Below are 7109 nucleotides of genomic sequence, written 5' to 3' on the forward strand. Positions count from 1 at the left end.
TTGGCCTAAAGAAAATTTAGTTTTTAGCTTAAAATATTTAAATGGTTGCCATATGAAGAGAGATTAGATATGATGTATATTCAATAAAGTTGAAATATTTTGCCTTAGAATGAGGAAGAAAATTCCTATGTAGTAAAAGGATGATGATTATAAGTTGGAATTTTCCAACAGTGAAATAATTTGTTACATGCTTGAACAAATGATGAATGGCTTAAGTGGCTGGGCAGAAGCTATCCCAATATAGGATGGGTTGCTAGACTTTGATGGCTTATCTGTTCCTTAAAATTCCTGACATTCATTGGTTTTCAGAAAATATAGATCAAGTATTCATTTTATTCTTACCAGGTACACAGATGATGTGAAAGGAAGACAATGGAAAAATCCAATGACAGCTCAGAGTATGGTTTTATCTTGGCGGGCTTCTCTGATCGTCCCAAGCTGGAGCTGGTGCTCTTCATAGTAAATTTTACCCTATATTCAGTGGCTGTGTTGGGAAATTCAACCATAATCCTTGTGTGGATATTAAACATTTGACTTCATACCCCGATGTACTTCTTTCTGGCCAATCTTTCCTTTCTAGATCTCTGCTTCAGTACGAGCTGTTTCCCACAGATGCTGGTGAACCTCTGGGGCCCTGACAAGACTATCAGCTAGCTGGCTGTGTGGTCCAGCTTCTCTCCTTCCTTCCTGTGGGGAGCTTCGAGTGCATCCTCCTGACTGTGACGGCCTTCGATCGCTAAGCCCCTGGACTACCTGGTCATTATGCACCCCCAGCTGTGTTTACAACTGGTGGCCGTGGCCTGGGGCAGCGGACTGGTCAATGCCTTCATCATGTCCCCACTCACAATGATTCCTTCCCGATGTGGCCGGCGCTGGGTCAACCACTTCCTCTGCGAAACGCCAGCACTGATCAGGCTCGCCTGTGTGGACGCCCGTGCAGTGGACGTGCTGGTCTTTCCCTTCGCCATTCTCATCGTCCTGCTGCCCCTCGCTCTTATTCTCGCTGCAACAGTGCTGCAGATCGAGTCCGCGGCTGGGCGCCGGAAGGCGCTCAATACCTGCAGGTCCCACCTCACCGTGGTCTCCCTGTTCGATGGGAGCATCATCTACATGTACAGCAGCCAGGAAACAGCTCCTCCCAGGACCAAGGCAAGTTTCTCACCCTCTTCTACAACCTGGCAACTCCCATGTTGAATCCACTCATATACACCTTAAGGAATAAAGAGGTAAAGGGGGCGCTGAAAAAGGTTTTGGGGAGGCAACCGTGAGCAGGAGCAACAATGTGCTAAGTTATGCAGTCCTAGATGATTTTTTTTTTCAAATACTGCCATTTACTTTGTGCTTATAATAGAATTAGCCCATGAGTCAAACCCTTGGGTTTTTTTAAAATATGGATAAATACCCTGAAGTGTATCCAGAATCAATAGGAACCAACCATAGCCACGAGTAATATGGATCTATCTCAGCAAAATTATATTTAGTAAAAAGAATTAAGTCTTAGAAGAACAGTGAAATGATTTTCACGGAGATATAAAATAAACATGTGTTAAAGATTTTATTCAACTCTGTTAGTGAAGGAATCAGGCAAACTTAATAACCAGTTAAAAAAAAAAAAGTCAAGGGGCTCCTGGCTGGCTCAGTTGGGGTAGCCTGAAATTCTCCATCTCAGGGTCCCATGTTGGGTGTAGACATTACTTAAAAAAATAAAATCTTGGGGCCCCAGGGTGGCTCAGTCAGCTTAGTGACTGCCTTTGGCTCAGGTCATGATCCCAGGGTCCTGGGGTTGAGCCCCGCATCAGGCTCCCTGCTCTGCAGGAAGCCTGCTTCTTCTCCCTCTCCCACTCCACCTGCTTGTGTTTCCTCTCTTGCTGTGTCTCTTTCACTGTCAATTAAATAAATAAATAAAATCTTTAAAAAAAAGTCTATAAAAATAAAAAAATAAAAAGTCAAAAGGCACAAATTTATAAAAAGTGAAGAAATGTTGGAATGAATGTGCAAAAGGAGACAAGAAAATACTTCATCTGCTGTGGGGAGAGAAGCCAATTCCATTTCTACCTGACAGAACTGAATTCACATGTCATTGACAAGAGTTATTTTGCATTCCTCTCAATTTATGTATAATTTACAATTAATAATAATATATAATATATAATTTACACAGGATCAGAATCCGGTAATGCATAATTTTCTACTGAAGGATACATTTTCTCCTACAAAGTTAACCGTGTATCTTATTTATGTTCTAAAACTAAGTATACAGCCTCTTGATGAAAGGATGTAGGTATTTTCATCCTGTCTTTTAAAATGACAAAACTATGGTTTATAGACCCTTTGTAAGTTAATGCAGGTCACACAGAAGATAAGTGGGGTTCAGAAGTGGTGTGTACAAGTCTGAACCTTTGCTGTTATCCACTGAATAGCACTGCTTTTGCTACTGAGTGCACAATGCATGTGCAGGGTACCTAATAATCAGCCCCAGCCCTGTTATAAGAGAATTCTACCATTCAGAAACTCACTCATTTTCCTTTAACTGTTAATACCATGACATCACCCATTTCCACAGTGCTCATGCAAATCCCCTGTCCAAATCTTTCCCGTGCTCCACTTGTTAGCTTACATTCACATATTTGTAAAATTATCTGAGTCTCTTTGATTTAAAAATGCTCTGTCTCTTCTTTTAACTAATTGCATGTTTGTACACTGAAATGACAGTTTTTCTAGTTAATACTATTATATTAATATGTCTCCTATTAGTCTATAAATTCCTTGATCATAAGACTATTATTTATTTAATCCTTTTTAGCACCATTTCAGGTATTAAGTTGTTACTAAAATGCCTTGTAGATAGTAAGTAATCAGTAATAGCTTGGGATGATTATTAATTTTAACTGATTACACCCAGAAATCAGTCCTTCACTTTAACTGATGCACTAATTCTGTCTGTTCTTCAAGATTACAAGTGGATCTATCACAATATGGAGTCTGAGTTTACATTTGCTGTCAAATGTTTTATAATTTTTTTCTTAATTCACTGTAAACTCTATGAAAAGAGAGGGAAAAAAGCCAGTGAGGAATCTCTATGTGTATCAAAAGTCATTCCCAACTTTTAGGGGACAAAACCTTTTCTTTTCCGACATATGAGTCATAAACTCGAGGGGAATTACTATGAATTTCGCCATGGCTTAGAGGCTATTACGGTAACAACAGTTCAGAATTTTAAACCTCTTCAGATTGACCTAAGAAAGGTATTTCTCCCCTCCTCATTAAAATGATTTTCTTCTGTATAATGCCTTTGAAGTCCCCATTTCATTATTCCTTGTTACTCATTTCCCATTTTTTTAAAAGATTTTATTTATTCATTTGAGAGAGAGAGCACAAGCAGGGGGAGGGGCAGAGGGAGAAAGAATCTTTTTTTTTTTAAAGATTTTATTTATTTATTTGTCAGAGAGAGCGCACAAGCTGGGGGGGGCAGCAGGCAGAGGGAGAAGCAGGCTCCCTGCTGAGCAAGGAGCCCCATGCGGGGGGCGGGGGGGCTCAATCCCAGGACACTGGGATCATGACCTCCTTAAGCAATTGAGCCACCCAGGCATCCCCAGAGGGAGAAAGAATCTTATACCTAATCTCAGGACCCTGAGATCATGACCTGAGCTGAAATCAGGGGTCAGCGCGTAACTGACTGAGCCACCCAGGCACTCCTGTCTTGACATAATTTCTAGGGAGTATTCTTAAGACAGAATCAAAAAGAAAAAGGTTTATTTTGCTTCGAGAGGTTTAACATCTATCTGAAGTAATTTATAGAGGTAAAGCAGAACAAATGTGAATGTGGAATGAGTGTCATACACCTATTATAAATTATATGAATTTTTTTTATCATATATGATTGTCCTTTCATTCCTGACATATTCCCTGAAGACATGCTCAGGATTTTTCACAACAAACTCATTACTCTGTCTCTACTGTGGTACCAAAGCAATTCTTCTGTTGGTCCTGTTTTTACTCTCTTTAGAAGTGTTTAAAAAAAAGATAAATTCAAACTTCTTTTCACTTAAGTATTTTATTGTCTTAGGGGATCATTTAAAAAAATAGCCATTCAAAGGAATGAACCCATAATATGAGAATATCACTCATTATTATGATGCTTATTAAAAATAATATTTATCAACTTGAGGAGGGCTCACAAAACTCCACAAAGACATAGCTATTCATATCCATTCTGTGTGAAATTAAATATCACAGTTGCAATTGATAAGAAAATGTAAATTAAAAAATTTACTTACTTTTTAAGCATAAAAAATAACTTCCTTCTGATTTTTTGTTAAAAAAGCCACTATTCTCTTTTTGAAGAAAAAAATTATTTTGCTTTGCATAATTGATAGTTTCTGAAAGTCCAGAATTGATTGGCTATCTGAAAAGCAACAATCTATCTCTATCATAATTTTTCTACCATATTTTTTCTGCCGTAATTTTTAATGCATTAACTAGAGTTATTGCCATACAAACTATGCCCTATGTCAGGGGAGTATGGCAGGCTTCTTTAAAAATGTTATCTAAAGAGTCCCAGTAGAAACAGTCATAGAAAAGTAAAATGAGAAACTTCATTATTCTATGACATCAAATAAAACCTAAGATAACAAAAATGTTGAATTCCTTTGAAAATTGTTAGATGATTTCTTAGGGACTTCACACAGGAGCCTTTGTGAAAGTTCTGATGGTCACCACCCACCAGACAATGTGCCCACTAAGGTCTGCCATTTCTTTTGACAAGTGTTGCTGGAAAGGAAGGTGTCTTTTGAGCAGGTTTGAAGGTTCTGTAAGGCGGAGGCCTGTCTTATGCCTGGAGACTGCCTGCTATAAGTTGCTGTGCTGAAAACAAGCTGCGGTTATGTTCTTGGGACAGTTTTCTGACAAAGGTGGCCTGTGACATTAGTATCAATTAGGTTAACATGGTTGATAGTGTTCAGAACATCTGTGTCTTTACTGATTTTTTTTTTTTGCCCAGTTATGTCAACTGCTGAGAAATCAACTAATATGAATGTTAAAGTATCCAGCTATGACTGTGAAATTGACTATATCTCCCTTTAATTTCATCAAATTTTGCTTAAAAAAATGACACAGATGATATGTTTATTCTTGTACAGGTGAATAAAAATGTTGCTTGATCTATTTTGGCAAAATAACAAATTTATTGCATTCATTTGCTGATGAATGTTGGTTATAACTGCAAATCATATGTATTTGAAATGTATTCTACCAGTAGGATCCTGAATCTCATGTAAAATATTACCTCTAGCCCTAATTCTTTGAGGCCAACCAAATTAATTGCATCAAGGGAGTAATTATTGATCTATTGGGATACACAGGTGAAAATTTCTGGTCATGTTGGTGCAGAAACCCTCTAAGACTGTGAATAAATACAGTGGACCCTTGAACAATGGGGGGCTTAGGAGCACTGACATCCTGATGGAGTTGAAAATCTGCGTATAATTTTTGACTCCCCTAAAGGCTGACTACTAATAGTCTACTGCTGACCAGAAGCCTTACTAATAACATAGATAGTCCATTAGCACGTATTTTGTACGTTATGAAATGTATTTTATACTTATTCTCACAATCAAGTAAGCTAGAGAAAAGAAAATGTTATTTAAGAAAATTGTAAGGAAGAGAAAATACATTTGTATGTATTTATCGAAAGAAATCCATGTGTAAGTGAACTCACACAGGTCAAACCTGTGTTGTTCAAGAGTCAACTGTATAAAGATTTCATCATAACATTTTCTGACTTAGAAGTATAATCTACACATTATGCCCAGAAGTTACTTTCAAATCAATGCAAATGATCAGTCCAGATGGAATTAATTTTATATTTGATTCACACATCTTATGATTTTTTTTAAAGATTTATTTATTTGACAGAGAGAGACACAGCGAGAGAGGGAACACAAGCAGAGGGAGTGGGAGAGGAAGAAGCAGGCTTCCCGCGGAGCAGGGAGCCCGATGCGGGGCTCGATCCCAGGACCCTGGGATTATTACCTGAGCCGAAGGCAGCCGCTTAACAACTGAGCCACCCAGGCGCCCCAAACATCTTATGATTAAACTGTCTAATCCTTAAACACCTCAGTTTATTTATTTTTTATTTTTTTAAGTTTTATTTTACTTCCAGTTAACATAGAGTAAACACCTCAGTGTGATTCCTCATTTGTATGCAGTGATATCCTTTTCAAAGCCTGGATACAGGTTTCCATGAAATTTTAAGATGCCCCAGAAATTAAGAAAACGTTTCTCCTTCTGAATTCACTCTTGTCATTAATTTCTCATGGTGTATATAGTAATTGTTAGCATCCAGATTTTGCCCTGGATCTCAGAAAATACCCCTTTTCTTTCCCTTCTAGTCTTTAACTTTTATTTTCCTTCACTACAGAGCAGTGGAAAGAGTATAGACCATTTAGTTACTGAAAGTTAGAATTGAATCCCAGCTCCATCATATTTTAAATGTGTATCCTTGCTTATGCTACTTAATCTCTTTGATTCCTAGGTTATTTAGCTGTGAAATATGAATTATTCTACAAATCTAATGGAGTTGGTTTAAACAGTTATTGATACTGTGTTTGCATTAATGTAAGTGTTTGCTTTAACTATGAAAAGCAAGACGATTGTGTGGATGTTTGAAAGTGTAGGTGGTTGAGAAGAGCAGCCAGTGAGGGGGGCTGATAGTACTGGTCAGGGAACAGTGGACTAGCCCAGGAGGTGGGCCCACAGCCTCCAGGGTGTGCAGCTGTTTGGCTTCATGGTCAGAACGCATCTGTAGATGGGGAAATACATAGCATCCTTCGGCTGAACAGGGGTAACTCCCAGATTTTGACTCTTCCTCCTTTAAGTCATCAAAACTCTGAACAAATGGTTGAATTGCCCTAAAATGGTTTTGGAAAGATTCAACAGTATTGCCAAGTTATTTCCACTTTGAGTCTATACTTAAGTCTATAAACTTTGCTAATATTATTTAAGAGTAATGACGTTAGCTAATTTGATTTTCCTGTTTTTTTTTAAGTTTTTATTTACTTATTTGAGAGAGAGATTGAGAGAATGAGTGGGTAGAGGGGCAGAGGAAGCAG

General features: G+C 38.1%; 1 pseudogene; it reads left to right on the plus strand.

Moving 5' to 3' along the window:
* The first annotated feature begins 372 nt into the window (after positions 1-372).
* On the plus strand, positions 373-1268 carry LOC114199758 (putative olfactory receptor 2W6 pseudogene; annotated as a pseudogene).
* The last annotated feature ends 5841 nt before the right edge of the window (positions 1269-7109 follow it).

This window comes from Eumetopias jubatus, unplaced genomic scaffold (assembly GCF_037043125.1).
Source record: "Eumetopias jubatus isolate StellerSeaLion01/CBP00866 unplaced genomic scaffold, mEumJub1_p1.0 scaffold_6, whole genome shotgun sequence".
Lineage (NCBI taxonomy): Eukaryota > Metazoa > Chordata > Mammalia > Carnivora > Otariidae > Eumetopias > Eumetopias jubatus.